This window comes from Hordeum vulgare, chromosome 7H (assembly GCF_904849725.1).
Source record: "Hordeum vulgare subsp. vulgare chromosome 7H, MorexV3_pseudomolecules_assembly, whole genome shotgun sequence".
Lineage (NCBI taxonomy): Eukaryota > Viridiplantae > Streptophyta > Magnoliopsida > Poales > Poaceae > Hordeum > Hordeum vulgare.
This window is the reverse complement of record NC_058524.1, coordinates 232,747,873-232,760,096: the sequence shown is the minus strand read 5'-3', so window position 1 is coordinate 232,760,096 and position 12,224 is coordinate 232,747,873.

Here is a 12,224-nt window from a genome sequence, read left to right as displayed (position 1 = left end):
AATCACCAGCAGTCGCATGCAGCGAATCGGGAGTCGCCACATGGCCAGGCACAGGAGATGTTGATGACGAGGAGGCCACCTGCGGCACCACATCCTGAGGAGAGGCCGGCACGACAGCAAGAGTGCGCGTCGCAGGAGGGACATGTGTAGCAGGAGGGACAAGTGCAACATGAGGGACAGGTGCAGCAGTTAGCACCGGACCCGAGGTGCAGGCGTGATCTGACGCGTGGGTGCGATGCGAGGTGCAGGCGACAGGCCGATCCGTGCGGTCGCTGTCTAGGTCCTGCCCCGGACCCGAGGCAGAGGCAGGCGGCCTCTCGTGGGAGGCGACACCCGTGCCAAGGTCAGGTGGGGCCGGCGAAGGTGATTGGTGGAGAGCGCCGACCGAAGCCGCACCTGGCAAAGGCAGTCCCGAGGCGGATCGGGCAGGAGAATTAGCATGCGATCCCGAGGCGTAGCGTGCAGGTGCAGGTGAATCAGCCCCGGGAGTGGTGCCGACCGGATTAGCTGTGGCTGCAACATCTGTAGCGTCTTGTATCTGCATAAAATCACGATATGTTTCTGCAGGAATTTCATCAGATCTTGGCACGTTAGTAGTAGAAATTGACACATAGCCGATACGCACTTCTTCCTCAGGTACAATAGGTGGAGGGTTAAGGAGAAACGACGGGAGAAGAACAAGTTCTGCACGGAGTTGGGCACCGGCGTTTGGGTGTAAGGCAGCAAAAGGAAAAATATATTCATCAAAGATAACGTCACGGGAGACATATACGCGTCCTGTAGAGACATCAAGACACTTATAGACTTTGTGGAGAGAACTATAGCCAATAAAAACACATTGCTTGGAACGATATTCAAGTTTGTGTTTGTTGAACGAACGCAAGTTTGGCCACACGGCACACCCGAAAATACGAAGTGATGAGTACTCTGGTTTGTGTTAAAAAGGCGTTCAAGAGGTGTCTGATTATGGATGACACGACTAGGGACACGGTTTATGAGATGAACAGCTGTGAGAAAAGCTTCATCCCAAAACTTTAGTGGCATGGATGCATGGGCTAAAAGAGAGAGACCAAGTTCAACAATGTGGCGATGTTTACGTTCAACGGAACCATTCTGTTGGTGTGCATGGGGGCATGAAACATGATGGGTAATACCAATACTTTGAAAAAATTGATTTAACATTTGGTATTCGCCACCCCAATCAGTTTGCATGGCAATGATTTTGCGATCAAAGAGACGCTCAACAAGAGCTTGAAAATATGAAACTTCTGGAACACATTAGATTTATGTTTGAGAAGATAAATCCAACTAAACTTGCTAAAATCATCATTGAAACTGACATAGTATTTTTGTGTACCAACAGAAAGAGGCCCAGGGCCTCATACGTCCGAAAAAATAAGCTCTAAAGGAGCATGTGACACACTAGTTGAACGAGAATAAGGTAGCTGGTGGCTTTTGGCCATCTGACAGGCATCACAAACAAGGTGATGATTTGTTTTATTAGACATTGGAAGATTATGAGTGCGAAGAATTTGCTGAACCACTGGTAGGGATGGGTGACCTAGGCGCCTATGCCACCTAGAGGTAGATTGCTTGATGACACCAAGGATTTGTCGTCCAGGAACAGCCGGCTGGCCAGTAATGGGATACAATCCATCTCTACTCGGACCGTGAAGGATTGTTCTCCCCGTTTCCTGATCATTCACAGAAAAGAATTCAGGGTAAACAATAACATATGCATTGTTATCTTTAGTGAGCTCGTGACCGGAAAGGAGACTTTTAGCTGTGGTAGGAACATGCAGGATGTTGTTCAATCTAAGGGATTCATGTGGAGTAGGAAGAAGTGCATGACCAACGTGTGCAATTTCCATACCTTGACCACTAGCATTGTGGATTTGTTCCGGTCCACTGTAACGATCACGAATGGTGAGCTTCTCCAATTCCCCCGTCACATGATCTGTTGCGCTAGTGTCGAGATACTAGTTGGTATCGACACCATAGGAGGTTGCTACCGTATTTGTTCACTTGGGACGGTTACCTTGGCGCTTCGGATTGTTGTTGAAGGTCTTGTCGAAATGTTTCTTGCAGGACCGCGCGCCGTGGCCATCGAGCTTGCAAATCTGGCACACAAGAGGACCTTGTGGATGAGGGGTTCCTCCTTCTGGAGACGGAGGGGCAGCGCCATAGTTGTTGGGGTAGGGGGCGCTGCCGGTAGGAGGAAAACTAGATGGATTACCGCGACCACTCCCCTTTCATGCACGGTTGATGGAGTGGGCAGCAGTAGTGTTCTGGTCTTCAATCCGAGACTCGACGGAGAGAAGCAGGGAGAACAACTCACCGAGACCGATTGGATGATCTGCAACAGCTCGAGTTGAGATGGCGGACACAAAGGAGTTGTAGTCTGAGTCCAGGCCGTGCAGGATGTGGGAGACGATCTCATCTTCATCAACAGGAGTTCCTGCTGTGGCCAGCTCATCTGCAAAACCCTTCATCTTGGTGTAGTATGAGGCGGCAGAAAGATCACCTTTGCGAGTTGTGGAGAGCTGGCCTCGAAGCTGGATTTTGCGGGACTGAGATTGGGACGCAAATAACAGAAGGATCATCTGCCAGACGCCGAAGGAGGTGGTGACATCGTGGATCTGAAGAAGAACATCCCTCGACAGAGATGCCAGCACGAAGGTGAGAACCTGTTGGTCCTGACTGTACCATGCGGTATAGGCAGGATTTGGAGTTGATGTAGACTCCTTTTTCCCAGAGACATATGTCTCCGAGATCAAAACGGCAGGGGGCGCCGCCGAGGACCCGTCGAGGTAGCCCGTGAGCCCGGCAGCCCTGATGTGGGGGAGGACTTGCGCCTTCCACACAAAAAAAAATCGCGAGCTAGTTTCTCGGTGATTGTGTGGCCTAGTGCGGCGAGGGAGCTGGAGGACATGGCGACGACTGAGGAAGAGGACGAGGAGAGGTTGGACATAGGTGGAAGAGGGAGGCTCGATACCATGTAAGATGGAATAGGGTAGAATCGTATGCCTTTCAGCAGGGACGAATGCGTGTTTATATAGGCATAAGCCAAACGAGGTAAACCAGTTTTACAAGAGATTATACGAGATAGAAGTTGGTTAGGATTGATCTTTATCTACAGAGAATCATATCTACATTCTATCTCTAACACTTTAAACTACAGGCACCTGACCCCTTTACATAATTACAATGTCTAACAGGCCGCACATATCAGAAGAGAGGGCACTAGGGAAACGACATATCTCATCCACCAACCCTGCCATCGCTAACACCCGATCGAGGTTGAGGTGCCAGCCATGCACCGGGTTCACATCCGGCACAACACGTGGATATTGTTCTACCAGTAGTAAATGCACCGGTGAGTTAGGAGGTACACTCGCACGTGCACTTGCTAAAGCTGGCATGACAGTGGCGGCGTAGGCGCCCTGGTGAAGTTGGCCGCTGGTGTTGCCATCACCACCGACACCTCACAGTCGTGCTTGCCACCACGGTCAAGCTTGCCAAAGGATACAATCGGCAGCTAGGGCTTGCTTGCTTGTCGTGCGAATGGGGGCAAGGGAAGAGGAAACTAGGGAGAAAAAGTCGAATGCACTTGGTGCCCCCCACCCTGGCTAAAAAAGGACATCTCGCTCTTGTTTATATCTCGGCCTAACATAGGCGCGTCAATTTAGTAGGACGGGACAATGTAGTAGCACGATCATAGAACGGTCCCAAGGCGGACACCAAGAGAACCTTATTTGTTGATGCGTCAGCAGGTTGAGCCATCCTTTATGTCCATTTTGTTTGAATAATATTACGCACTATTCGATCATCCGAGGACGAGTCAATCACACGAAAAACGACATCGAGATTTGTTTATGAGATTCACCACACTCGACTATATCCCTGGGTCCTCACTATGGGCACTCCTCTTGTGACACCATCATAATACCACACCCTGACCACCTGGGCACCGGCACACACCGTCGGCTCCCCCTGAGTGCATGCTTTATTATTTTGGCATAGGTCATGTTGTGTGTCTACTCTCACATGATATAGGAGGTCTAGGATACAAGTGGCCTATTAGGACATAATTCCTATCTTCTCTAGAAATAGTATAATTCATAGTCCAACTGTAACATATCGTTTACACATTATTCGACACAATTCCAACAAACTCTACCATGGCAAATATTCTCCACCACCATGAATTTGTCCATGCGTTAAACTTTCATCTACATTGGACTTGAGTTTATTCCATGGTCACCGCTGCTACTCCAAAGACTATGTCACTCCACTTGCAACTTGCAATCCCTTTTTTTCTTGAGTACGTGTTCCCAACTCAAAACAAGAGCAAATTTAAGTTCCTCTTTACTCTAGTTTGTGCGCCCAACTTCTAGAGTATGTGTTCAACGTCATCACACACCAATCACAGATCTATGTTAAAGTGAACAACTCACATATTAGACATCACATATAAGAGTTACATAAACTCAACATCACGGTCTTCCTTAACCTCTTGTCTTAAACTTGATGGAATTTCGCTGTTGCTTGTAGTCATCCTGAGTAAAATTCGTAGTGGTCTCATCACATGTATGACCACCAGAGCCTTGGTATGTATCCATGTAGCATGCTTACCTCACGCCTTGCTAGTATTCCCATGTCAAACCTTTGTTTTCCCTGTCAGGTGTTTAGGGTTGCAAACCCACACCACTTAACCTACAATGCGTAGTACCACCGATCATCCCCAATCGATGACAAGTTTCACGTTTCCATAAGGCCACTCGACTCCAGTCCGACCCACGTGTCACTGGCTTTTCCCTCGTTGGATAGGCTTTGACACTTTGTAGACTTGCACCATAGACCTTCAATGAACACTCAGTGAAGTCTTCTGTCAGATTCCACCTTCACCTTTAACATGAATCCACCCTCATTGTTGGGTAACGTAGCATAAATTCAAAAAAATTCCTACGCATATTCAGATCTTCCTATGGAGAGACCAGCAACGAGAGAGGGGTAATAGCATCTTCATACCTTTGAAGATCGCAAAGCGGAAGCGTTGCTAGAACACGGTTAATGGAGTTGTACTCGCAGCGATTCCGATCTAGTGCCGAACTACGACACCTCCGCGTTCAAAACACGTGCAGCCCGACGACGTCTCCCGCACCTTGATCCAGCAAGGAGGAGCGAGAGGTTGGGGAAGAACTCCAGCAGCACGACGGCGTGGTGTCGATGGAGAGACGGGGTCTCCCGGCAGGGCTTCGCCAAGCACCGGCAGAGAGGAGGAGGAAGAAGGGCAGGGCTGCGCCGAGAGAGAGAGAAAACCGTGTGCGAAACAGCACCGAAACCTCAACTATATATAGGGGGAGGGGGAGGGGGCGCAACCCTTAGGGTTCCCACCCCCAAGGGGTGCGGCAGCCCCAGATGGGAGAGGGTGCGGCGGCCAGGGCAGGGAGGAGGGGTGGTGCACACCCCTGGTGGGTCTTAGGCCCACCTGGCTTAGGGTTTGCCCCCCCCCCCCCTTCCATCTCCCCTGCGCATTGGGCTGAGTGGGGAGGCGCACCAGCCCACCTAGGGGCTGGTTCCCTCCCCCAACTGGCCCATCTTACCTCTCGGGGTCGTTGCCACCCTTCGGTGGACCCCCGGGGCCATCTCCGGTGGTCCCCGTGGTCCTGGTACATTACCGGTGATGCCCAAAACAATTCCGGTGTCTGAAACCATCCGTCCTATATATCAATCTTTACCTCCGGACCATTCCGGAGCTCCTTGTGACGTCCGGGATCTCATCCGGGACTCCGAACAACTTTCGGTAACCTCGTATAACAATTCCCTATAACCCTAGCATCATCGAACCATAAGTGTGTAGACTCTACGGGTTTGGGAGACAGACACACATGACCGAGACACCTCTCCGGCCTATAACCATCAGCGGGGTATGGATACCCATGGTGGCTCCCACTTGCTCCATGATGATCTCATCGGATGAACCACGATCTCAAGGATTCAATCAATCCCGTATACGATTCCCTTTGTCTATCGGTATAGAACTTGCCCGAGATTCGATCGTCGGTATACCCATACCTTGTTCAATCTCGTTACCGGTAAGTCTCTTTACTCGTTCCGTAGCACGTCACCGTGTGACTAACTCCTTAGTCACATTGAGCTCATGATGATGTTCTAGCGAGTGGGCCCAGAGATACCTCTCTGTCACACGGAGTGACAAATCCCGATCTTGATTCGTACCAACCCAAAGACACTTTCAGAGATACCCGTAGTGCACCTTTATAGTCACCCAGTTACGTTGTGACGTTTGATACACCCAAAACACTCCTACGGTATCCGGGAGTTGCACAATCTCACGGTCGAAGGAAAAGACACTTGACATTAGAAAAACTTTAGCATACGAACAATACGATCTAGTGCTATGCTTAGGATTCGGTCTTGTCCATCACATCATTCTCCCAATGATGTGATCCCGTTATCAATGACATCAAATGCCCATGATCAGGAAACCATGATCATCTATTGACTATCGAGCTAGCCAACTAGAGGCTTGCTAGGGACACATTGTGATCTACTTATTCACAAATGTATTACTGTTTCCTGTTACTACAATTATAGCATGAATGATAGACTATTATCATGAACATATGATAATAACCATTTTATTATTGCCTCTAGGGAATATTTCCAACAGTCTCCCACTTGCACTAGAGTCAATAATCTAGTTACATTGTGATGTATCGAATACCCCTAGCATTATGGTGTTGATCATGTTTTGCTCGTGGAAGAGGTTTAGTCAACGGGTCTGCAATATTCAGATCCGTGTGTACTTTACAAATATCTATTACTCCACTCTGGACATGGTCCTGGATGGAGTTGTAGCGGCGTTTGATGTGCTTCGTCTTCCGGTGAAACCTGGGCTCCTTGGCTATGGCAATGGCCCCAGTGTTATCATAGAAGAGTGTCATTCGACCCGACGCGCTTGGAACCACTCCAAGATCGGTGATGAGCTCCTTCATCCAAATTCCTTCATGAGCCGCTTCTGAAGCAGCTATGTACTCCGCTTCACATGTAGATGCTACCACGACTTCTTGCTTGCTGCTGCACCAGCTCACTTCCCCACCATTCAAAACATATACATATCTTGTCTGTGACTTAGAGTCATCCGGATCTGTGTCGAAGCTAGCGTCGGCGTAACCCTTTACGACGAGCTCTTCGTCACCTCCATAAACGAGAAACATTTCCTTAGTCCTTTTCAGGTACTTAAGGATATTCTTGACCGCTGTCCAGTGTTCCATACCGGGATCACTTTGGTACCTCCCTATCAAACATATGGCAAGGTTTATATCAGGTCTGGTACACAGCATGGCATACATAAGAGAGCCTACGACTGAAGCATAGGGGACAGAAGTCATCTTCTCTCTATCTGCTGCCGTGGTCGGCGACTGAGTCTTACTCAACCTCATACCTTGAAAAACTGGTAAGAACCCTTTCTTTGAGTTTTCCATATTGAACTTCTTCAATATCTTGTCAAGGTATGTACTTTGCGAAAGACCTATGAGGCATCTTGATCTATCTCTATAGATCTTGATGCCTAATATGTATGCAGCTTCTCCAAGGTCCTTCATTGAAAAACTCTTGTTCAAATAGGCCTTTATGCTCTCCAACATCTCTATATTATTCCCCATCAATAATATGTCATCCACATACAGTATGAGGAAAGCTACAGAGCTCCCACTCACTTTCTTGTACAGACAGGCTTCTCCGTAAACCTGTATGAACCCAAACGCTTTAAGCACCTCATTAAAGCGAATGTTCCAACTCCGAGATGCTTGCACCAGCCCATAGATGGAGCGCTGGAGCTTGCACACTTTGTTAGCACCCTTAGGGTCGACAAAACCTTATGGTTGCATCATATACAACTCTTCCTTAAGGTTCCCGTTAAGGAACGCTGTTTTGACGTCCATTTGCCAAATTTCATAATCATAAAAGGCGGCAATCGCTAACATGATTTGGACTGATTTCAGCTTCGCTACGGGAGAAAAAGTCTCTTCATAGTCAACTCCTTGAATCTTTCGAAAACCCTTTGCGACAAGTCGAGCTTTATAAACGGTTACATTACCGTCTGCATCAGTCTTCTTCTTGAAGATCCATTTATTTTCTATGGCTCGCCGGTCATCGGGCAAGTCCACCAAAGTCCATACTTTGTTCTCATACATGGATCCTATCTCGGATTTCATAGCTTCAAGCCATTTGTTGGAATCCGGGCCCGCCATCGCTTCTTCATAGTTCGAAGGTTCACCATTGTCTAACAACATGATTTCCATCACAGGGTTGCCGTACCACTCTGGTGCGGAGCGTGCCCTCGTGGACCTTCGCGGTTCAGTAGTAACTTGATCCAAAGCTTCATGATCATTATCATTAACTTCCTCTTCAGTTGGTGCAGGCGCCACAGGAACAACTCCTGTTCGAGAGGGGGTGTAATTACCTCATCAAGTTCTACCTCCTCACACTTACTTCTTTCGAGAGAAACTCTTTCTCTAGAAAGGATCCGTTCTTGGCTACAAAGTTTTTACCTTCGGATCTATGATAGAAGGTATACCCAATAGTTTCCTTAGGGTATCCTATGAATACGCATTTCTCCGCTTTGGGTTCGAGCTTTTCTGGTTGAAGTTTCTTCACATAAGCATCGCAGCCCCAAACTTTAAAAAACGACAACTTAGGTTTCTTGCCAAACCATAGTTCATACGGTGTCGTCTCAATGGATTTAGACGGTGCCCTATTTAAAGTGAATGCTGCAGTTTCTAATGCGTATCCCCAAAATGATAGCGGTAAGTCGGTAAGAGACATCATAGATCGTACCATATCTAATAAAGTGCGATTACGATGTTCCGACACTCTGTTGCGTTGCGGTGTGCCAGGTGGCGTCAGTTGTGAAACGATTCCACACTTCCTTAGGTGTGTGACAAACTCCTGACTCAAATATTCTCCTCCACGATCAGATCGTAGACACTTAATTTTTCTGTCATCTTGGTTCTCGACCTCACTCTGAAATTCCTTGAACTTTTCAAATATCTCAGATTTGTGCTTCATCAAGTAGATATGCCCATACCTACTCAAATCATCGGTGAGAGTGAAAACATAACGATAGCCACCGCGAGCTTCAACGTTCATTGGACCACACACATCAGTATGTATTATTTCCAATAAGTCGGTTGCTCTCTCCATTATTCCTGAGAATGGAGTCTTAGTCATCTTGTCCATGAGGCACGGTTCGCATGTGTCAAATGATTCAAAATCAAGAGACTCTAATAGTCCATCCGTATGGAGCTTCTTCATGCGTTTAACGCCGATATGACCAAGGCGGCAGTGCCACCAGTATGTGGGACTATCATTATCAACTTTACATCTTTTGGTACTCACACTATGAATATGTGTAACATCACGATCGAGATTCATCAAGAATAAACCATTCACCAGCGGAGCATGAGCATAAAACATATCACTCATATAAATAGAATAACCATTATTCTCTGACTTAAATTAGTAGCCGTCTCGCATTAAGCAAGACCCTGATACAATGTTCATGCTTAAAGATGGTACTAAATAACAATTATTAAGGTTTAAAACTAATCCCGACGATAGATGTAGAGGTAGCGTGCCGACGGCGATCACATCTACCTTGGACCCATTCCTGACGTGCATCGTCACCTCTCCTTTGCCAGTCTCTGATTATTCTACAGTTCCTGCTTTGAGTTGCAAATGTGAGCAACAACACGGGTATCAAATACCCAGGAGCTACTACGAGCGCTGGTAAGGTACACATCAATAACATGTATATCACATATACCTTTAACGTTGCCGGCCTTCTTGTCCGCTAAGTATTTGGGGCAGTTCCGCTTCCAGTGAACTTTTCCCTTGCAATAGAAGCACTCAGTCTCAGGCTTGGGTCCATTCATTTTCTTCTTCCCGGCATTTGGCTTACCGGGCACGACAACAACTTTACCGTCTTTCTTGAAGTTCTTCTTACCCTTTCCCTTCTTGAAACTAGTGGTCTTGTTGACCATCAACACTTGATGCTCTTTCTTGATTTCTACTTCTGCAGACTTGTGCATCGAGTACAACTCGGGATTGGTCTTCTCCATCCCTTGCGTGTTGTAGTTAAGCACAAAGCCTTTGTAGCTTGGTGGAAGAGACTGCAGGATTCTGTCAATTATAGCATCATCTGGAAGTTCGACTCCAAGTGAAGTCAGACGACCGTGTAACCCAGACATTTTGAGTATGTGCTCACTGACATAACTGTTCTCCTCCATCTTACAGCTAAAGAACTTGTCGGAGACTTCATATCTCTCGACATGGGCATGAGCTTGAAAAACTAGTTTCAGTTCTTTGAACATCTCATATGCTCCGTGTTGCTCAAAACGCCTTTGGAGCCCCGTTTCTAAACTGTATAACATGCCACACCTAACCAGAGAGTAGTCATCGCTCCGCGTTTTCCAGACGTTCAGAATGTCCTGGGCTGCTGCGGGAGCGGGAGGGTCACCTAGCGGCGCATCAAGGACATAAGCCTTTTTAGCTGCTTCAAGGACGAGCTTCAAGTTGCGAACCCAGTCCGCATAGTTGCTACCATCATCTTTCAGCTTGTTTTTCTCTAGGAATGCATTGAAATTGAGGTTGACGTTGGCCATCTACAATATTTATAAAGACAACTTTTAGACTAAGTTCATAACAATTAAGTTCATTTAATCAAATTAAGTATGAACTCCCACTTAAATCGACACCCCTCTAGTCATCTAAGTGATACATGATCCATGTTGACTAACCCGTGTCCGATCATCACGTGACACGGACTAGTCACCATGGTGAGCAACTTCATGCTGATCGTATTCAACCATACGACAAATGTTCGACCTTTAGGTCTCTTGTATTGGAGGTCATGTCTGTACATGCTAAGCTCGTCGAGTCAACCTAGGTGTTTCGCGTGTGTAAATCTAGCTTACACCCGTTGTATGTGAACGTTAGAATCTATCACACCCGATCATCACGTGGTGCTTCGAGACAACGAACCTTCGCAACGGTGCACACTTAGGGGAATACGTTCTCGAAATTTTAAGAGGGATCATCTTATTATGCTACCGTCGTTCCAAGCAATAACATGAAAAACATGATAAACATCACAATGCAATCATATAGTGACATGATATGGCCATTATCATCTTTGCCCTTTCGATCTCCATCTTCAGGCATCGCATGATCATCATCATCACCGGCGTGACACCATGATGTCCATCATCGTGTCTCCGTGAAGTCGTCACGCCAACTACTACTATCACTACTACTATAGCTAACCATTAGCAATGAAGTAAAAGTAGTAAGCACATGGCGTTGCATCTCATACAATAAATTAAGACAACTCCTATGGCTCCTGCCGGTTGTCATACTCATCGACATGCAAGTCGTGAAACCTATTACAATAACATGATCATCTCATACATCATACATGCAACATCACAACTTTGGCCATATCACATCACATGTCAAACCCTGCAAAAACAAGTTAGACGTCCTCTAATTGTTGTTGCAAGTTTTACGTGGCTGATTTGGGTTTCTAGCAAGAACGCCTTCTTACCTACGTGACAGCCACAATGATGATATGCCAAAGCTATTTACCCTTCATAAGGACCCTTTTCATCAAATCCAATCTGACTAGAGTAGGAGAGATAGACACCCTCTAGCCACCTTTATGCACGGTGTGCATGTCTGTTGGTGGAACCAGTCTCACGTAAGCGTACGTGTAAAGTCGGTCCAGGCCGCTTCATCCCACAATACCGCCGGAAAAGAATAAGACTAGTAGCGGCAAGCGAATTGAGAAATCATCTCCCACAACTTTTGTGTTCTACTCGTGCATAGAATCTACGCATAGAAAACCTGGTTCGGATGCCACTGTTGGGTAACGTAGCATAAATTCAAAATTTTCCTACGCATATTCAGATCTTCCTATGGAGAGACCAGCAATGAGAGAGGGGTAAGAGCATATTCATACCTTTGAAGATCGCTAAGCGGAAGCGTTGCTAGAACGCGGTTGATGGAGTCGTACTCACAGCGCTTCCGATCTAGTGCCGAACTACGGCACCTCCGCGTTCAGCACACGTGCTGCCCGGTGACGTCTCCCGCACCTTGATCCAGCAAGGAGGAGGGAGAGGTTGGGGAAGAACTCCAGAAGC